The 23,260-nt window shown below is 37.3% G+C and overlaps 1 protein-coding gene across 1 annotated transcript in view; it reads right to left on the bottom strand.

Moving 5' to 3' along the window:
- The window catches only part of ACVR2A (activin A receptor type 2A), an 87,814-nt gene that overhangs the window by 54,709 nt on the left and 9,845 nt on the right, over nt 1–23,260 (bottom strand). The gene's annotated exons all lie outside the window — the stretch shown is intronic.

Genomic DNA, 23,260 nt, shown 5'->3' with positions numbered 1-23,260 from the left:
AAACAAATGTCTTGAAAAAAACGCTGTGACTTTTGTTAACCTATCCTGAATGTCATTCCCCCGTTTCTTTCCACAGAGAAATGTTTACATCCATCATTTTCTTAAAAAACAGAGATCCACAGAACCATAATAATTATTAGGAACTGTTCCCAGTCTTCTATTAGTGAAACATTTAAACATAAGACAAAAAAATTCTTACTAGTGGGCCACTGAAATATACCAAAAGAGGATTCAAAAAAGTTCAAATAATAGGGCACTTTTCTCCACGTTAAAAGTTACTTTTGGAATGCCAAAAACTAAATAAGGCCACAGTTGTCCAACTTTTAGGTTCAGGTCTACCCAGAGCATAAAATCCTGTTATCAAGACATGTGTAGAAGAAAGTAAAAGAATAGAGAGACACCAGCATCTTTACTAATAAGGCTACCAGTTACCCCTTTTCAAACTCAGTGGCGTATCTGTGCCTTGAGGACATGGGGAAGGGACAGGAGCAACATACAGAAGAAAAGGAGACAAAATGCAGTTGAAAGGACAGAAGGAACAACTGTATCTATCAGAACTGCTCTCAATTTAAGCATCTGGCTGGCAGATGAGTCAGGGGTCACCAATTCTAATCCCTGGCCTTCCACTAAATTTGAAGACCAATTCCTAGTGGAACTCACATATCCTCTTCTTGTTTATCACTTTCATCCACCTGCCCCAATTTCTAATGAAGAACATTTCTGCTTTTTAAAAACAAATTAAGAAGAGGAAACAACTTCAATGAAAAAGCCCAAGAGGAACTTACATATCTACAGGTGTTAAAAGCCCTTGTTTATGTCTGATGAAGTGAATGACAGTGATAGGCTGATGAGAATTAGGTCCCTAGGTGCCACACAGTCCAAGATCTCAGCCTTTAATATTAGCATTCTTAAAATATAAATAAGCAATTTATGGCTATGCCTCAAGGCAAAATTTTGGGGTAAATACCAAACAGAAAAAACAGCAACACTGGCATAAAGAAAATGGGTTTTATTAAACCAAATTTAAATTTTTTGCTCACTTTTGATATATATTTTAAATTTTCATTTAGAAGTTATTTTATTCATTTTGTAATTATACTATACAATAAAAAAGAAAAGCAAGAAGTCAGGGAAGCCAAAAACATGAGACAAATTACAAAAACAGAATAACAGTGAGTAGACTGTTTAAATGAGGAAGAGGAAAGAGGACCAAAAACTGAGGATTGAAGGGAATGAAGATAATGCCAGTATCATTTAATGCTTTTAAGAGGTGAACACTAGTGCTGTAGAAGATGCTTGCAAGAGCACAGTACTCCGTATACAATAAAACTCAACAGTTTTTCTTAAGATAAGTACTTTTCTTAACAGAAATACACTGTCTATTCTCCTTCTGCTTCCCCCTTTATTGTGCCACATAATCTTTAACAGTTTTCTGTAATGGATGGTAATGTTTCTAGATCCCTGAAGCTAACCTAAAAGGGCAGGCTGAGAAGTATAAACTTTGAGAGGTTACGTGTCCTATGATCTTCCTTTTTATAAAAATGTTTTCTGTAATACTAAACATTTGTAACCTGTGGATGGTAGTTTTATCCCTTCATTTGACATCTGTGCTAATATCATCTTCAGTTCCTACGGAAAACATACACCAACATACATGGAGTTCTGAGGTACAATTTATTTGTTCATTTCAATCTGGAAGCATACCATTCCTAATTTATTTTACGTAGCCAGTATCCACATATTTATGCCTCTGGAGGTAATAAGAAACAGAGCAATGTTTCTCACAGTATACAACCTCCATCAAAATCAAAATGCTGATTTCCAGGCCTACTCCAGATCCACTGAAATTATCTCTAAGTGTATTGTTCATCTGGGGCTCTGCATTTTTAATACGCAGCTTTTTTATTTCCATGGGGGGAAAAAGAGATTCTATTAGCTATGTGTAGGATTAAACAAAAATATTTAAAGTATGAAACACTGTAATGAACACAAAAGTAGTTACACTGCTCAATAAGAGAGCATATATATCTCTCTGGAAATGGAGAAAATGGGAGATTGTATTTTATCCCCATAAAGTACACCCATGGTAGGGTGGCTTTTTGTGCTGGGTTGGTTTTATCGTTAATTGAGAGCAGAAGGGGTTAACTGACGGAAAAAGAGTATTATGGGTAGATTACAGGTAATCCTTAAACAGAACAATCTACCTTGAATGATTAATGAGTTACAGAGATTGTGAGAAAAAATTTACAATACTGACACACTCTAAACCTCTAAATTTAAAAATTAGAACAGATATTAATATTTCAAATTATATATCCATCTGGTTTCAACGTCTATAATCCAGCTTCACCTCTACACAACTAAAAGAAGCAAAAAATTAAACGTGGATGAAAGGGATAAAAATAAGCTCATAATTTGGTAGACAGGAAATCTGTCATTAAAAACTACTTAATGGAACTATGATCCACCTAGATTCACCTAGTACAGAAAAGTCACTGCCCTTTAGATGTTACAATCTACAGGAGTCTAAACTTCAAATATCTTTTAACTTCATCCTACTTTTACAAACTTAAAAATACTTTATTTGATCCCCACAACAATCCTACATTGTAAACAGGAATAGGTATTATTATTCCTACCCAACTCCTACTCTAGATTAATACAGTGAGTAGTAGATTCATCTTGAACCAAATCAGATCTTAGAATCATCCATTCTAGTGGTTCTCCAGTTGGATGTGATATGCAACAGCTATATTTCAAGTGTTAAATAAAACTTCCTTGGCTCCACTCTCAGAGATTGATTCAGCAGGCCTTAAGGTGCAGCTCAAGAATCTGTATTTTTATCTAACAACCAAAACAATTCTAATGCCAGAGGTCCTCACACCACAGTTGGAGAAATAGTCAATTCAAGTCCTACTAAGACCCAGACAGATGAAGTGATTAGGTCATTATATCATGGAGCTGAGATTCAATCCCAGACGTCTGTCCTCATTTTCGTTATCAACACCAATCACAAAATGAGACTTAGAAACTTCTTTCTTCACCTAATAGGGATTATGTATAAGGAAATTTCATCAACTACTAATCAAGAGATTTTACCAAGCTGAACTCTGAAAACTGCTTTAATGGGTAACAGCTTAGAAGATGTGGTATAAACATGTATTCCAAGAAAACATGATGGTAACTCTTTTTTTCCCCTCTGGATATCCTAAACTAAGAGAAATAACAGGAAGATGTGTCATACTAGTCAAAGTCGCTACATATATAATCTCATTTAATCCACGTAATTCTATGAAGCAGATGTTTCTGCCCATTTTATGGATGAAAAAACTGAGACTTGGATAATTGTAACTTGCAAAGAAATATAGTTAGGTGGTCAAGATTGGATTAAAGTTAAGTGCATGAGCTCTTAACCACTTATATACTGTGACCAAAGTCCCTATCACTAGGTCCTCTTATTTCACTGTCAAAGCAATAAATTCTGATACAGTATTCTGCCTAATCTTTCGTTTGCTCTTAAGTCACCAAGAACTTTGTCCAGTTCTTAGTTTATAAAAATCAATCATTTACCTCAGACTCTTCCTCCCTACTATATTAGCATAAATCATCCTCCATGCCACCCTGCTAGCCACGTTATTTCTCTGCAATCAATTTTATCTGCTGATCTCAACGGTTTCTCTTGTGTTTCATGAATAACTACCTCTCTCCTCCATGCTATGTAGACACAACCTAAGCTAAAAAGCCCTTGGATGAAAAAGATGTTTTTCTTAAAAAGATAACCAACTATTATATTTTGGCCTTGTTACAGAATATTAACCATTGTCAAGTTCTGCCATTTCCTATTTTCATTTTCTTTTGAATCTCTGCCATTCTCAACTTCCAAATGGTTTCACCATCATCATCATCAAAGTTTCATTTCACATCAGTTTCTGACTCTCTCTCTCCCAAAAGTATATAGATATCATTTCATATAGAATTCCCTGCACAAAGTCTACCTTAGAGATTCATATTTGCTCCTCTTATGCTTTCCCCAATTTCCTGGCATCATCACAATTTCACTAAATGCTCTAGACTTTAGCTGTTCAATACAGTAGTCACTAGCCATGTAGAGTTACAGAGTCCTAGAAAAGTGGCTAATCTGAATTGAGATGTGCCATAAGTACAAGATACACACTGGATTTCAAAAAATTAAGACAAAAAACCCCACATTAATCATGTTCATACTGATTATACGTTGAAATGATATTCTGAATACACTGTGTTAAATAAAATACATTACTAAAATTAATTTTATTTTAAAAACATTTAATGTGGCTACTAGAAAATCTGAAATTTCATTTTTTGGCTCGTATTTGCTGCTTGCATTGCATTTCTTTTGTAGCACCACTCTAGACACTCCACTGATTGTCCCAATGACCTCATTATAACCCATGCCATATGAGGTATTCTTAGAATACAGCCACTCTATCTGTTCAATCATTTCCTCAATGCTGTACCAACTAATTCATCCAATTAAAAAATCTAAAAAGATGTCTCATCACAAATAATATACATGGACATTTCAAGGAAAACTATAAGCTACCATGAATGTCTCCAATGCAAGTGTCAAACAAATGAACACATAAACCACCTTGCCTACCCTAGAAATAGTCTTATTCTGTACTTGGAAATTACTCTCTGGAGTAATTTCTGGAATTTTTCTTATTGCTTTCTCTCCCGTGTACTTAAAATGTGCCTCCAAGAAGGTAAAGTAATGGCTACTTCTAACAAAGGAAAAAGAAAATCCTGGAAACTACAGAAAGACAAGTATAACTTCTACTCATAAAATATCTGTATGTAAAACTAAATGCTGGGAGTTAAAAGATGTGTTATTAAGAAAAAAAAATCATCATAATTTTCAGAAAGGATGCATTTAAACATCTACCACAAATCTGCTCAACAAAAATGACTCAGGGACCATAGACTTCTACCATGGTCATCTAGTAACATGTATGTCAAAGGAAGAGATCAAGCCAATACTTCTTTAATTGTATGGGCCAAGAAATACATCAATGACAACTTTCTTGAATTTTCACAAGTGGCAGTGATAAACCAAAACATCACATAAAAAAACCACTGCAGTCTGTTGCTGCCAGACTGAAAAACGGGCAAGAGAGAGAAATTTCTGTTGAAAAGTATTCTGAAAATATGAAGCACAACATAAGGTAAGCTATCAATGCTTTAAATCAATTACACAACACATTGAATATCCATGATATTAACTTTCCATTAAGACATAATAAGCTTTTTGCATCAAGGCATGGCTTACTTTTAATTGGGCTTTACATACTATGGCTAATGTGGAAAAAATAATGTATGACTTTTTTTGGTAGATGCAAAAGTGGCAGGTGGAACACACTTAAGAAGTCAGCTATCAATCATTAAAATTTTCCTGTGGTAGAATAAATACGTATCAAACCACGGGCTCCATATTTTCAATGCTAACTGAAAGGAGAAAATGGAAAATACGTGATCAGGTCTGTCACTATGTTGGGTAAAATAACTTGCATCAGAGAACAAGCAATTTTCATAAATGAAAATCTCTAATACAGTAGGCATTCAACAAATTATTTTTCTTCTACTCATGCCAAAGACCAACAAATAAATGAAATCAAGTCATAAGGAATGCAAAGGGGAGAAAGAAACAAGAGAAGAGAATGAGCAGAAAAATTAACAAGATGTAAATTAAAAGAAGAGTAAGAAGATGGAAATTTAAGCAGCTCTCTAGGTGACCCCAAAGACTAGAAGGCAGGTTTGTCTTTAAAACGAAATCTTAACAGATGGCTAACAAGGGGACTTAGTCCTCAGAATATCATACAATGAGTTTTTCAATATATATATCTGCTCAATTCCATTGAAACTGAAAAGGCAGTGCAAGGCATAAGAGCAGCTAGTCTACACTCTTGCTTGCTAGAACATACAGAAAATAGTATGTTCTTTCTTTTTATTTTTTCTTCACAAAATATTGATATATCTGATAATAAAAAGGTACTTACAGTTTTACACATGACATCTACATAAATGCAGAGGCATCTAGGCTAGATATTCTGCAAATTTTCTTATTTGAATAAAACCACGACCCAAAAGCAGATCAAATTAAATTATTTCTTGATGTCCCTTCAGGTTCTTAGAATTTAGGTATTAAAAGGCAAAGAAAATTATTAGCAGGAGCTAAGTGCAGAATAAAGCGTATTCAACTACTAATTTAAGTAGTATTAATATATTAACTCATTGGCATTTACTCAACATTGACAAAGAGAAAGGAAAAACAATTTCTTCCTAGCAAATGTATATTATTAAAAAAAAAAAAAATCAAGTCTGAGAACCAGAGGACTTTTAATATAGCAGGGGAGGCACCTTTCCGCACATCAGCTCTGGGCACAGGAGAGGAGACTGAGCTTGTAACAATAACCGTATCTAAATGCTCAGAATATGCAAAACATTATGGAAACACACCAAAAGAAATAGAAGAGTCTTTTTCTGCCCTTGGGGAATCTGCAATTCATTCTGAATATCAAACATATCAAGAATTTAGAAATTTATTGAAAATAATTTATAGCTTATTGGCAAACAAAATACATGAGGAATGTGAAGAAAGACTAAAAGGGATAAAAAAGATTAATTAAAAAAGGCTTCATAGAAGCAGTATATGAAAAAGATTCTAGCTATATTTGGAAAGTATAAAAAGAAGTATATAAAGAAGGAAGAGGGTACTCAGGGAAAAGAATGGCACATATGCAGAAAGCAGTCTGTACTGAGAAGTAATGAAAAAGGAAACTCATTAAAAGGGAAGAAGGAAAAATGGGGTCGTCTTCACGATATAGTCAGTGGATTAAACAGGAGAATGAAATGAGATAAATCAGGGTAAACAGTTCTGGCAACTAAAAGACTCGCGACAATTATCTATGATATTCAGAGTTACTGCATACTGACTTTATAGGTTACCAAGCCTGAAGACGTAAGGGTTAACGCATAGATCTCTAATATTTAGTGCCAACTCCATACTGGGCAGCCCACAGGGTACTAGACAGGCCAAAGAATTGTACGAAATGTGACATCTGCTCTCAAGACTCAAACACTCTAACAAGAAAAATCAGAAGTGGCATGTTAAATTCAGCATTCTGGCAAGGTATACTTCACCCAAAGACTAAATCAAAAAAGGGCAGATACACAGAGTTATTCCAGATTGAAAGTAGCATTTTTTATTAAATTAATACCAAGTAAAGATGACCAAGTAGAATATTAAAGAGAGGAAAAACTAGGCCAATACTTAATGTAATGTTATGCTAATCACAATGACTAATAGGCATTTATGGTATAGAAGGTTTTCTTACAGGTCAGACATTTTTCACTCTACTAATTTTTTTCTTTTGCTTTAGAGAATATACCACATTAAGACCCTCTCACACACCTGACAACACCTTCACATGCCCCACATACCTCATATCCCCCCTCCTCATACATCCTCCCATATACCCCCTACACCTGCCTATACTCCTTCATATAGCCCCAAACACCTTTCCAACTCTTTTACTGTGACATTCAAGGACCTACATAAATAACCTAGCAATAATTTACCCTCCCAACCCAGTTCTAAACCCTACACTGCAAACATACTGTTCTCACTGTCCCACCCTATCTTAGTCCATGCCCTTTCCCTTGCCTTCCCTGCAACTTCTTATCCCCCACCACAACCACTTTTCCAACTATATAGATTTTAACTCATCTTTCAAGGATCACTGAAGTCCCATTTCCTTCATGAAGCTTTCCAGCCTACTTTGCCTCTTGATTTTTCTTTGTCCTGGATTTCTTAGTTACTCAGCTGGTATTCATCTGGTTTCTCATGCAATTTTGCATTTAAATATAAACTATATTGTAACATTTACTGTTGATTTATATATAGAATTCTCCCTTCAACTAGAGCATAAGCATAGGCCACAGCTTTCTGTTTTCTCCACAGTGACAAAATAAAAGGCACACTGCTTTTCAATGGCTGTTACCCTATATGTTATTCACCTATTTAACCTATTCTTGTCTAACAGATCCCCAAACACATTCAATTCCTGGATTTCCTTCCACAAGTTCACGACACCACATTTAAACACACCCAAACACAACTGCGAGGGTCTTGCAATCATAAACTAGATACTGGCTTAAGGAAATAAGTAAACATCAAGGAAGAACAGTCAGTCTCCCTTGTGAATGATGCAAAATCAATTTCAACACTTTTACAAATAACCTAGAAAAGCATATGTATAGCAACACCTCCAGGTTTACCAATTTCAACAAGCACTTCTGAACACCAAGTTACCAGCCAAAAGGAAACAAATGTAGAAAGTTCTCTAAGGAATATGAAAGTAGAGTATTAGAATATTTTCTAATATTAAAGAAAAAAATAATGCAAGGTACATTATTAAACAATTATCTCTGAGAGAAATCTAGAAGTTGTCAAGGACTGCTTTTAAAGATATGAAAGAACAATGACAGAAAGTACTTATACCCAAAATAGGCAGCATGCTATAATCTTTAGGAAGAGAGCTGAAAAAACAAACACAAAACATCTTATCTTTAGGAAGGAAACTGAAAAAAAATAAAGGCTGGGCATGGTGGCTCACGTCTATAATCCCAGCACTTTGAGGGACCACGACAGGAGGACTGCTTGAGCCCAGGAGGTGGAGACCAGCCTGGGCAACATGGCAAGACCCCTATTTCTACAAAAAAATTTAAAAATTAGCCAGGTGTGGTGGCATGCCTGTGGTCCCAGCTTCTCAGGAGGCTGAGGTGAGAGGATCGCTTGGACCTGGGAGGTGGAGGCTATAGTAAGTCATGTTCCCGTCACTGCACTCCAGCCTGGGCTATAGAAGGAGACCCTGTCTCAAAATAAATACATGAAATTAAATATAACAGAAACTGAAATGACTAAAACCTTTAAAAAAAAAAAAAAAGATTATCCACATCAGATACTTACAGAAAATACAGAACCTTTCCTCAAAATTCAAGAGTTGGTGTTACTTTCCACTTTTTAATAATACACAAAGGTTGCCCATTGCTACAGTGGAAAAAAGGAAAGAAAAATTTTAAAACATGGCATCCCAGGCTCCATTTCATCTGTGCCCAACTTATTTTTCTAACATTACGTGCCATTACATTTTCTACCTCTTCTCTCCTGTCCAAAAGGAGTATTCAGCATTATCTATAAATATTATCATCTTGACTCTTGCGTATGCTAGCCACTCTGTATAGAATCCTCTTCCCCATCAAAGGGAACTTGGTGACATCCTATCATTCTTCTAAGGTCGAGTCAAATGCCACTACCTCCTTGTATAACTCTTTTCACATTTCAGTGAATATGAACTGAGCACCAATTCCAACAGCATTGAGCCACTGATGGAGGATACAGAGATGAATGAGAAAAACTTGTTAAGTTCTTAACGTGGAGAGAGAGAAGTAGAGAAAATATCAATAATGTAGAAAGTATAACAATCAGTAAATAAGTAAGGTGCTATGGGAACACAGAAAGAAGCACTAACAACCTGCTAGGGAAGAGGTGAGATAGAGATGTCCCACAGGAATTGCAGGAAGTACAAAATCAGTGGAATGTAGAGGCACAAGGCACAAGGGTAGTAAAGATCAGAAGTTTTCTAGTGGTGTAAGATCAAAGTGGGAGGCAGTGAGTGGCAGGAAATGAAGCTGGAAAAGAACAATCCTGGGGGCACTGCATGTCATGTTAAAAAATTTGACCTTCATCATTTGTAAGTGACAAGAAGTGAGTGAGGGGTTTTAAGAAGTTAACTGTCAGGGGCAGATCTGTACATTTTCATAGATCCCTTAGTTTCTGTAATCTCCACAGTTTCTAGCAAAGAGTGTGGAAGGGAAGTTTTCTGTTTCTCTGGTGCATTTTTGTTTGCTTTGTTTTGTTTCTGGAGTAAGGGAGGAACAGGTCCACTTAAGAGTCCAGGCACAAGTTGGTAAGGATGGAACTAACACGTTGGTAATGGGAAGGAAGCAGGTATAGACTCAAGAAACACATGGAGAGTCAAATTGACAGAACTTAGTAATTGCTTGGATTCTGAAGAACAGTATGAAAAACACGTTGAAGATGGCAGCCAAGTTTCTGGCTCCAAATGGTTTCAATTTTAATTTTCCCCTTTCTGTAAGCTCTCTCCTGAACCCAACTCTCAAGCACAGAAACACCTCGACTCTGGCTTTCTTCCCCATCTCTTTATATCCCTTCTTAACCAACATTTCTTGAAAGGTAATAGACCACAGCTGAAACAACTTCCTCATCTACATTTCACTACTCATCTCCTACAACATGGTTTTTGTCTCCACCACTTTACCGAAATGTCTCTTGGCAAAGTTACAAATAATCTCCTAATTGACAAATCTAGTGGTGACTTTTCAGGCTCTACCTTATTAGATCTGACACTTTTTTTAATACTTTCTCCATCTAGATTTCTTACAATGAAACGATACTTGTCTTCCTTCTACCTTTCCGGACGCACCTTGGTCTTCTCTACAAGCTCTTCCTTAACTTCTCTCCCTGCTCTGAAAATGACAGTATTCCCCAGAGTCAGATCTTTGGTCTCTTTTCATTCTCCATTCTGCCTAGTTGATTTTATGCTGTACATCTATTGGCTGAATACTCAAATCTCTCTGTCCAGCTTAGATCTACCTCTACTACTTATTTGATATCCCTATCAGAATGGACCACAAGTACTTTGAACTCAACTTGATAAAAACCTAATTCATCTCTTCATTCTAAAGCATTAATGATAATAGAACTCTTCTGCTCAAAATGGCCCTTCCACAGTCTTTGGAATGAAGTTAACACTCCCTAGCAAATGCAGCCCCTCATGACCTGACCCCTACCTCACCTCTGCAGACTCGTCCCCCATCACTGCTCCATCCCTCATATATGCCTTAAGATCTCAGTGTCCTGAACTAATCTCAGTTCCTCGAACACATAACAATTATTCAGATGCCCGTATAAATTGTTTCCTCTGCATTCGGCCATTCTTGGCTCCTTTAATCGCTTTCCTCTGAAAGTAGAGTCCCTGAACCCCTGGGAGCCTCTTGGAAATGTGGAACCTCAGGCCCCAGTCCAGACTTAACAAATCAAAATCTACATTTTAACAATATCTCCATGTGGTTCCTACGCATATTAAAGCTGGAGAAGCACTGCTTTAATCTATCATGATGACTACGGCAATATACAACAGGTATCACTGAAAAGGACAAACCCTGCACACGCCACTTTCAGAGTCTTAGTCTAAATCATTCCCTTACATACACTGCTTTGAATGAGTAGTCATGTATTTCGTTTGTTATTAACTCCCCTGTTTTCTCAGTCACTTCTAACCCTCTGGCTTTAATGCTTGATACCATTTTGCTGGCCATGACATTGGTTCCCCTGGGCCTCCTGTCTAAGCGTCCTCAGGCCTTGGAAAACTTGTCCATACTGAGCTGTCTCACCACCAGGGAGCAAACTCACCAGGCCTGACAGTGAAAACATAAAATATTCCTCCCTCTCTATTTACCTGGTGAACTCCTAATCATCCATCCTTCAAGATCACTTCAAGTGTCCTTGTAGGAAAAATTACCTGACCCCACTCCAAAAGCTTCTTCTGCTATCCCAAGGGACTGTAACATAGATACCAAGTGCTGCATAAACGCTACTTTACTAATAATTCTCCTCCCAGTAGGCTATGAATCCTCTAGGGTAAAGACTGTGTCTTATGCATCTCTTCTCCCAGTTCTGACATATACTTAACGTTTACTAGATGACTAATAAATAAGTTTGGAGCTCAGGAGGGGGATCGGAATCAGCAAGGTAACTCTGGATATCTCCTACACTTAGATAAAAAGTGAAGATGAGATGGGATTACTTCAACAGGAAGGGTATTTAGAGCAAAATTCCATTAAGGATTAAACTCTGAGAAACAGCAACACAAAAAGGATGGGCAGAATGAATACTGAGGTGGCAAAGGGCTACAGAATTGGGAGTGTAATAGAACAAGAGAACTTTGAGAAAGAACAGGCAGACAATAGCGTCAAATTTACAGAAAAGTCAATTCATAATCAAATATAATAAGAATGCTTTAGATTATGCTACTACAAAATCCTTAATCTTTGAGAGACTTATGTCACTTACTTTTGATTAATAGTTGGTTAAAGAGGGAACAAAGATACAGATGTGAAGCCACATACAGAAGAACCATTTGAAGAAACTGGACGGTGACAGGAAAAAGGAAGACTTTCATATTAATTTATTCAATAGTATTTATTGAGCACTGGACACTAGGACTGTGGTAAAAAACATGAGGGCCATAATCCCTATCCTCATGATGCTTTTATTTCAGCAGCAATAAATTCAAAAAGAAACAAGGGCAAGAACTCAGACTAGGGGGAGTAGAATCTGAAATGCATCCCTCACCTAGTGAAATCCTAAAAGATAAGCCACGCCTCCCAAAAAAGAAAAAAAAAGTCACTTGGTGTCAGATATCATTAATTTTAGTAATCAATGTGTCTCATGTTTTTATATTGCATTTTTAGTTTCAGAATGTGTATTTTTAGAGCGTATGGTTTATCACTCCAAAGTGACTGTTTAAATTAGACAATTAAACACTTAACACTCTCTCTGTAAGCTCCATAGTGCCTGGCACAATGAGAAGAACATACTAGGGTCCACTTAACTGTTGGTTGATTTCAACAACTAAATGGATTATTGTTTAATTGTAATGGAAATTATAACTAAATGGATTATGGCTATATGTGGTTTTCTATAAATTCAATCCCTTAAATTCAAATCAAGTCCCTAGGAATTTGTTACTTGTCTTCATCACTCCTTTGCCACCTGTTATTCATATTCCCTAGCCTAAAAAACACAGATAAGAAATTCCCCTTTCTTCCTATTCTCTTCACATCTCAGTTTCTGCAAGCTAATCAATACTTTAAAAGTTACAGTAACAGGCCGCACACGGTGGCTCACACCTGTAATCCCAGCACTTTGGGAGGCCAAGGCAGGTGGATCACCAGGTCAGGAGTTTCAGATCAGCTTGGCCAACACGGTGAAACCTCATCTCTAAAAAAATACAAAAAAAAATTAGCCAGGCGTTGTACAACACACATGTAATCCCAGCTACTTAGGAGGCTGACGCAGGAGAATCACTTGAACCTGGGAGGCGGAGGCTGCAGTGAGCCAAGATCACGCCACTGCACTCCAGCCTGGGCAACAGAGTAAGACTCCATCTCAAAAAAAAATTAAAAAAAAATAAAATAAAAATAAGTTACAGTAGCAGAAAGTTGAGGTCCTTCAATTCGGAAAAACAAAGTATGCTCATCATTTAATCAATTTGTCTATAAAACAAAGTGAAGAGGGGAACCACAAATCCTAATTCCAGAACCATTCATACTTATCTAGCATGTTCTTCTTCACTCACCCTACATAGGAAACAGGCACCAATGAGCAATTAATGACCACTAACATTAACTTATGTTCTAAATATGAGTCAAAAGCAACATGGATTTGTTTTCTTCTACATTGAGCAAATTTCAATTAATTCAACTTCTCTGAGTCAAGGTATAATCATTTTAAGAAGATGCATTTACTTTGAACATCTGAATCTCTAATTACTCAAGTGGTGATCAGAGCAAATGATTTCTGACCTAGTTCTGATTCTGGCTCACTATATAACCAAAAGGAACAACTTCTGTTATTCAGTTTTTAAGCAGCTGTGGACAATTACAGTTGACCCTCAAACAACCCTCAAACATGGGTTTGAACCGTGTGAATCCACCTGTATGCGGACTTTCTTCTACCTCTGCCATCCCCGAGATAGCAAGACTAATCTACTTCCGTTTAATGAAGAGTAAAAATATTTTCTCTCCCTTATGATTTTTCTTAATAGCATTTTCTTTCCTTTAGCTTCCTGATTGTAAGAACACAATATAACACACAAAATAGTATGTATAATACATATAACATACAAAACATGTGTTAATCAACTGTTTATGTTATCAGTAGGGCTTCCAGTCAATAACAGGGTATTATTAGGTAAATTCTGGTGGAGTCAAAAGTTATACCTGGATTTTCAATCTCACAGCAGTCAACACCCCCAATCCCCACGTTGTTCAAGGGTCAAGTGTACTTTCATTTCAGAGATGGAGAAAGCTCTGCTATATCAGCCACAGGAAACATAGTAGATCATCATTCACCTAAATTTCATAAGTCAGCAGTTTTTACATCATAGGTTTCAAGGGGTGCTGGCAACAACAGTAGCTGCTGTTAGCATGAGCAGGGTAGAGAACCTCAGCAGAACAGGTTCAAAAAACATCACACAGTCCTGGAATTGGTAACTCATTATTTTAGCATAGTAGATTCCAAAGAATAGATTTAAGCCTTACAGACCTAAGTTCTGCTACTTACTTAATTACATAGCCTTAGGCAAGTCACTGAGTCTCAGTTTCCTTATCTATAAAATGGGGATAACAATTATCCTGTAGGGCTAGTCAGACATATTATCATGAAAACTTAATAGCACTTAGCACGGAGCATGCTATAAGTGGTGGTTAATAACAACAGTTTTAACAAATGGTAATCATTAGCAATACTATTGTTATACATAATGGTTGTGCTGTGACATAACTCGCCAGTTCCAATTCTGTCCCAAGAAATGGAGCAATGTGAAAACAATGTAACATTCTGGCACATGTGTAATGAGACTGATCTAGCAATGGTAGCAATGGACCACTAGAAAAACAATTTTTTTTTTTGGAGACAGAGTCTTGCTCTGTCACCCAGGCTGGAGTGCAGTGGCGCGATCTCAGCTCACTGCAACCTCTGTCTCCTGGGTTCAAGCAATTGTCCTGCCTCAGCCTCCCCAGTAGCTGGGATTACAGGCATGCGCCACCACACCTGGCTAATTTTCGTATTTTTAGTAAAGACGGGGTTTCGCCCTGTTGGCCAGGCTGGTCTCAAACTCCTGAACTCAGGAGTGATCTGTCCGCCTCAGCCTCCCAAGGTGCTGGGATTACAGGCATGAGTCATGGCGCCCTGCCCAGGAAAACAATTTTAAATGTTCTTAATCAAAAACAAAAGTGATTGAAAAAAGCACATCTGCAGCAATCAATGGCAGGATTTACCTACAAATTTACTTCAGGCAACAATTAATACATGTGGGTTTACAGTTACAACATCAAGCTAACCAAGCAAGACCCCACTCCAAAAAAAAAAAATCTGCCCTAGAATTAAGAGTTTGCTTTGGTGCTTACTATTGCTATATTGCTACTTCTGGCTCCCCAGACTCTAAACATGGGTTTCTGAAAGTGTGGTACAAAGATTATCTGCAAAGCAACCAACTCTATAAATCACTGCAAACACCAAGGGTGGGAGACGGTGGAAGAGGACTCTCTAAAAGCCAGAAAGCATTGTTTGCTACTACAAAAGAACACTGAACTTGAAAATCAGGGTTTTAGTTCTAGCTCTGCTGATTAGTGACTTCAGGCAAATTATATTATCTCAGGTTTTGAGTTAAAATAAAACATAGAACCTAGTTTAAAGAGGCTCAAATAGGATCAACAGAAACAGACAGGAAATCACTTTAAAAACTATAAAACACAGAAACTATTTACCCAGAAATGTTAATATTCAGATGCTGAGAAAATAAAACAAGATACACTTTTAGAAATTTCAGTTATCCCCCTCACACAATCACACCGCTTTATCTTGCTCTCTCACTTTGGAAAGAAGGTTTTCAGGTGCTCTCATTCGGGAATACAGGCTGAATATCCCTATCCAAAATGTTTGGGATCAGAAGTGTTTTGGATTTCAGATTTTTTTTTTTCAGATTTCAAAATATTGGTGGTATACCAGTTGAGCATCCCAAATCTGAAAATCTGAAATCTGAAATGCTCCAATGAGCATTTCCTTTGAGCATCATGCTGTCACACAAAACATTCTGAATTTTGAAGAACTTCAAATTTTGGATGTTCAGATCTGGCATGCTCAATCTGTATACTACTGAATGACATGCTACTTTACACTTTTCTGAAAAGTTTCTCCCCAAAATCTTTACATAAAACAATAACAATAAATTACATAATTGAAAATATTAGTATTCTTCCCTGAATACCAGATGATGTTCTAGAATTAAATCACAGTCAAATAAATATAAATATTATAAATAAAACAAACACTACTTGCACCCTAAACAAAAGAGTATGGCCATCTACAAAGGTACAGTTTCTCACTAAATATACTAGAATGTCCTCAATATTATTAATACATTCACTACATTATAACTTTTTCATATTCAATAAATAGTTCAGACTAGACACTGGTGGGTAATACCAACCAGCATCAGCAACTAATATTTATTGAGTTATTTAGAATGCTACATGGGAGAAATCATTCAAAGCACTTCGCATATATCAACTCATTTATACTTCATAACAACTGTACAAAGTAGGTTACCCTTATTATCTCCATTTTCCAGATGAGGACCAGGCATCTGGCTTCAATACTCTTAACCTAAGCTGAACACTAACTTTACACTGAAAAATCTGTAACAACTTAAGGTTACCTAGGCGTCTGACACATTAACAAGATATTATAATACAGAATGGTAAGCAATACTGTAGGGGCAAGTGATGGGCTGAAAAATACTAAGTCTTCAGATACCACTACATAGTTAAAATTCCCCATGAAACACTAATTCCCATTGTAAAAGCAAGAATCCCAACTCGGCCTGGGGAAGATGAACACATTCTGTAAGGGTCTCTCATCTTTCCGTTCAATTAACCTACCAGTCTGCTATGGTTCTGTTACTTTCCTAGTGAAGAACAGCCTTCCCACAACCTTTTTCTTTCCAAAACAATCCCAAATCAAGGTAGAGATCAAAATCAGCATAAATTAGTTTTTACCAGAAACTAAGAAAGAGATTTCTTAAAAGATATGTATTATGATTTTTAAGTACTTAAAACAGGCAACTGACTCTGGACTAACCAAGTGTTGCTTAAGACAGGCTTTCCCTTAATATAACTTTAAAAAGAACTACTTTCAATTAGCATATCAAAGCTACCAGTTTCCACAGCCAAGACTTCTGCTTGTAACACAATTAATAGCAGGCCCCGTTTTACCTACACCCACTTGTAAATTGCCACCTGGGAACAGCCAACCCATCTGGGTGGCCAGGTGGCCCTGCTACTTAGGTTTCCCTCCTCATTCCCCTTTCAGCAAAAGAGATGATTATATTACCCTTCCTCACTAAACCTCATCCTCAATTCCATGCTATTTCTAGCATGAGTTACGAGCCCAACTGGTGGTGAGGAATGAAGGAGCAAGGACAGTAGTACAGAGGGCAAAGAAGAAAATAAAGGTGAAATCCCTCCTTTCTTAGATACTACATCAACCTTTCTACTGAGTTCCTAACCACTCTCTTCACACCTTTCAGTGGCCCTGTCCTATCACTAAAGCCAATGCCTTGTCTCAAGAAATCAGTGAGTTGTGGCCAACTGGAATGATTTTTGTCCTCTGAAACACAAAGGAAGTCATACATAACTCCTTTCCCTATAGGGAAAACAACACGGTATAATGGAAGAAGAACATATTCTAAAATAAGGTGAGCTTCTGGTGAGCTTCTGTTTCAATCTCAGTTGTGAAGCTTTTTATCTGTATGACCCTGTTTTCTCATCTGTAAAACAGTTAACCACCTCATAAGGTAGCTGAGTACCAAAAACGTACTGTAGCAAGAAATCAAGAGGCTGACTTTACATTTTTCACATGCCTCTCATACACAGTAAGGGAAAAAAACAAACAAACTCAGGATCAGTACCCCAAACCCTTGGAACACAGGCTCTCAAAGTTTTCTGACCACACAGCGCCGTAAGAAATACATTTTTCATTGTGACCCGGTACATACACACATACAATCACACACACAACTGAAGTTTCACAAAACAATACTATGCTATGTGTGATTCATTCTAACATTTTCTATTTTTTTTCTTTCTTTTTTGGTCTGTGGCAACCCGCTACACTGATTTTATAACCTTCCAATGGGTTGTAACCTGCAGTTCGAAAAGAAATTACTTTGCACTCTTGCCTCTCTCCACCTTTCTCCTCCCATGCCCTCCTCCCTCATCACACACAGAAAGCTCTGGTTAGTTTTGTTACCATTCCACCCTACAGGAGCCCCTAGAAGAGGATTTCCTAGGATGCAAACCCCAGCAGGTAGAAGAGAGATCAGGGAAGAAGCAAATTGTGAGAGTGCTCGGGAGAATACGTGCTGTCACTGGTCCAAGAAGGAATAGTAAATCTATTTTCCCTCAGAGACAGTTATTCTTTTTTTTTTTTTTTTTTTGAGACAGAGTCTCGCACTTTCACCCAGGCTGGAGTGCAGGGGTGCCATCTCCGCTCACTTCAAGCTCCGCCTCCCAGGTTCATGCCATTCTCCTGCCTCAGTCTCCCGAGTAGCTGGATTACAGGCGCCCGCCACCACGCACAGCTAATGTTTTTGTATTTTTAGGAGAGAGAGGGTTTCACCACGTTAGCCAGGATGGTCTCAATCTCCTGACCTTGTGATCCGCCCACCTCGGCCTCCCAAAGTGCTAGGATTACAGGCGTGAGCCACCGCACCCAGTGAGACAGAGTTATTCTTGGGGGTAAAATAAAGTTGTGTTGCTACATTAAAACACTGGAGGTAAAACAGGCTTGTGGATTAGTCTTCCTAGGAACTTAATCCACATATGTAACAATAATTCTGTAAGAAAATGCTCCCGCACAAAGTTTTTTAAACATATTTCTAAGTTGGGGGAGGGGTGCCACCTATACAATGTCCAAGAGATTGGCAAACTACAGCCCACAGGTCAAAATCCAGTCTGTATACAGCCCCTGAACAATGGTTTTTACATTTTTAAACGGCTGGAAAAAAAAACTCAAAAGAATAATACTCTGTGACATATGAAAATTATATGAAATTCAAATTTCAGTGCCCACAAATAAAGTTTTACTGGAACACAGTGACACTGGTTTATTTACATATTGTCTGACTGCTTTTGTGTTACAGCTGGCAGAGCTGAGAAACTGCAAAAGGGACTGCCTAAAATACTTACTATCCGGCCCTTTACAAAAAAGTCTGTGGACCCCCATTCTAAGTGCTCAAAAGCATTCAACATTCATTGATAAATATTTGTTAAGCATCTATTATGTGCCAGGCATGGAGGAAACGACATTTTAAGTCTGCTATGGCCCTTCTCATAAATATTAACGGAAGACAAGTTAAAAAAAAAGCTCAGAGGAATAAAAAGCAGTTGGTGTGTTGTAGGAACTACCAGAGAGCCAATATGGCAAAAGATAAGGATGGAAAGGGTCTATATCATACAGAACCTTTAAGGTCACTGTAAGGAATAAACCCTCTAATATCTAATATTCAGTTGTTTATGGAATTAACCCCTTTATTTGCAGACAGCCTAAAGATAAATGTCGACCCATCAGGCATCACAAATTCTGAATTCGAAGTGCTGGTATAATTCCCTTCAATTCTTCCTATTACTCTCTACTCCTTGAAAAACATCACTGTATTAATTACAAATATTTGACATAGCATTTCAAAGTTTTAAAGGCTGCATGTTCAGCAGAAAGTCAGAGAGAAGAAGAAAATTTTAAGTTGCATGTATGGCCACAAAAGCAAACAAGAGCATGTCCTTCGCAGGGACATGGGTGGAGCTGGAGGCCATTATGCTTAGCAAACTAACACAGAACAGAAAACCAAATACCACATGTTCTCACTTACAAGTGAAAGCTAAATGATGGGAACACATGGACAAGTAGAAGGGAACACTGGGGCCTATGGGAGGGAGGAGGGAGAGGATCAGGAAAAATGACTAATGGGTACTAGGCTTAATACCTGGGTGATAAAATAATCCATAAAACAAACCCCCATGACACAAGTTTACCTATGTAACAAACCTGCACATGTACTCCTGAACTTAAAGTAATTTTTTTTAAGTTGTATGTATGTATTTTTATGTGAGTACACTTGGGCTTGTGTGTGTAGCCTTTGATCCTTACTCAAACCTTTGAGGTAGGTACTATAAAACAGAAACTAAGCTTATGGAATTTTCCCAAGTCCACATGATATCCCACACTGTGGTAGACAGGCACAACACCCAGGTTTTCTCCGGGCAGAACGTTTGCTCTTCCTACTATATCAACCCAAGAATTTGCATAATTAACTACTTGCATTGAATTTGAAGATAAAGCAAGTGTTAGGGGTTGGTTTTTGTTTTTTGGTTTTTTTTTAAAGAAAACCATTCTTGCCAACAAACAGCTACATATGTACCAACAATATGAGCTTTTATTTCTATTAACCAGCCCTAACTGACAAATACAACGTTTCAATGGTTCTATTATCTATAACAGAGTAGGCTCCTCTGCTCCTCTGTCCTCTGGCTTAGTGAGCTGATTTCCTTCCATCATAGATGCAAGGCTAGATATTAATTACAAAAATACTGTCTAATTGAGGACTGCTAAATATATGTTGCCAGACTAACTAGAAACTACAGTTCTTGATGTGGGGATATTCTAGGGCTACAGTAGTGAAAAATAAGATCGGTGGTAAAAAGTCAAAACCACTCTTCAATGATTCAAAAGGAAAATGAAGCAAAACCACTCTTCTTCTCTGGCCCTAATCTTTTACTTTTACTCCATCCTTCAGAAGTGAGGATCAGCTTGAGAAGTTTATTCTTCCGAAGAATCATTCTGATGAAGGTAGTTACTGGAGAAAATAGTACCTGACAGTTTGTTAGGCCCTCCCAGCAGTAAAAGCTTGTGGTCAGCAGCTATTCAACCATTTTTCTGGCCATTCAGAAAGGTGTTTTATTCTACTTTGAATGCCTGCTAATCAAATTACTTTACTATTACCATATCCATCTTGTATATGTTATCTTGCAATTATTCATTATTTATCATCGTCCTCATTTACTCATTGACTTTTTGTTTCTCCTCATACAATTTTAGTGATTATTACAAGTTCATTCCAAGTCTTAGATTATATAAAATTAATTAGCAAATTGTATTTACTAATCCTAAAGTATGAAACTCCACTACCAGGTGAAAGAAAGGCCTAGCATCCAGTTCTTTTTCTAGAACTATTTTATTTAAGGTAATAATAAATAAAATGAACTATAGTATTCATAGGGTGAAACTGAACTTTATAGAAGGTGGCTTATCAAAGATGGTTAGTTTTACCTGCTTCCAAAATGAAAAAATCAAAGTGAAACCAGATGGAAAGAGGCAGGCCCCATTATATTTTTTAAATTCAGTAAAGTTTAACATCTCTTCTGGTTTTACCTGTGTGTAATAATGCAGTTTTTCCTAGGCAAAGATGCTGCTGCTGAACTCATGCCATAATAAAGAGCTTATTTCCCTGTGCCAAGCACCACGTCTCTACCAACAACAGGAGAAGCTTGAAATCTTTCCAGATAAAAACATTCAAGCTGAATACCTAGAGTTAGAGGCTGTAGCCCTGAGTAAAACAAATAGCCTAAAGTATTAAGTATTTATCCTTTCAGCCTTTATTGTAAGACCTTGATAACCTGAAAAGATATCAAATTTCTAAGAATTAAGATAGAAAATACACAGAGTTTCTACTTCTGAATCTTCAACCATACCAACAATATACTATATGACATTTGAAACAATAAAGAGGTGGTAAGCTTATGAAAAAATAGGCACCTGAAAAGGAGTAAAAGTCAGTTTCAGAGAGAAACAGGAATGTTTAGGTAAATAAGAATATAAATTAGCAAATGCACAAACTCTAAAGATAGAAATTTGTTACAAAAATTCAATAACCTCTAGTCTGTGTTTCATTATTTCATTTTCTGAGAATTTGTATTTGAAGTTCACAAGAAGCCTATCCATTCATGGTTTTTTTTAAGCAATGACAAGGAGGAAAAAAAAAATAAGATGACTAAAATAAGATACAAAAGGAAGACTGATAAGTGTAGGTAAGCTTTACAATACAATCAGAGAATGTTCAAAGCTGGAAGGGATCTTGCAGAGTCTCTCTAGCTTACACTGATGTAATAGGTTCCTAACTGGTCTCACCTCTTCACGCCTATACTCTTCCAATGTTTTTCAGAGAGCTGCCAAAGTGCTCTTAACACATAACCCAGATCTGCTCTTCCTTAAAACTCTTTGCTTCACACTGCCCTTTGCATTTTATTCTAATTCCTTCCCCTGTTAGATCAAAGACTTGCATGATCCTATCCCTATTTCTCCAGTCCCATCCCTGCATTCACTGCTTCAGGCAGCTAGTTAAATATTTACAGAGCTTCAGCTCTGTGCCAGAAACTGTGCCATGCACTGGAAGTATTAAGAAAAAGTCACACCCTCCCCCACCCCTCGTAGAGCTTACACTCTAATATTGGAAAGGACAAATAATAGGCCAGGTGTGGTGGCTCACACCTGTAATCCCAGCACTTTGGGAGGCCAAGGAGGGCAGATCACTTGAGACAGGAGTTCGAGACCAGCCTGGCCAACATGGTTAAACCCCTTCTCTACCAAAAATACAAAAATTAGCCAGGCATGGTGGCACACGCCTGTAGTCCCAGTTACTCGGGAGGCTGAGGCAGGAGAATCACTTGAACTGAAAGGCTGGGGTTGCAGTGAGTGGAGATCGCACAATTGCACTCCAGCCTGGCCGACAGAGCGAGACTCAGTCTCAAAAAAAAAAAAAAAAAGAGAAATAGGTAGATAAAGTAAACAGATGTGATATGTGATAAGGCAAATAGAGAGTAATCCTCTCAGCACCCTGTTAGTTTCTGTCAGAGCACATAGGACAATTTGTAATTATGTTATTCATTTGACTACTTACTTTATGACTATAAGCTCCAGAAAGGCATAATCATATCTGTCTTCATATTTAATGCTGTATCCCAAGCACTTACCATAGTGTCTAGCGTGTAGTTCAATATTGATTTGTTAAGTGAATGAATACCTATTTCACCCTCTTTAATTTAAGGATGAGTAAAGTGAAATCTTAATGGCTGTCAAAGGTCAAAGAAGAGTCAGTAGGAAAGTAGGAATTTGAACGACAGACTCTTAAGTTTTAGTCCAAAATATTATACCACATTCAAAATAGTGATCTCAAAGAATAGTCATTGAAAAGCTTTGTGTTTTCAAAGCTTAAAGTAGCTGGTACCTAAAAACAGACTTGAG

Source organism: Piliocolobus tephrosceles, chromosome 11 (genome assembly GCF_002776525.5).
Source record: "Piliocolobus tephrosceles isolate RC106 chromosome 11, ASM277652v3, whole genome shotgun sequence".
Classification (NCBI taxonomy): Eukaryota; Metazoa; Chordata; class Mammalia; order Primates; family Cercopithecidae; genus Piliocolobus; species Piliocolobus tephrosceles.
The sequence above is the reverse complement of the archived record's forward strand: the minus strand, read 5'-3'. Positions and strand labels throughout refer to the sequence as shown.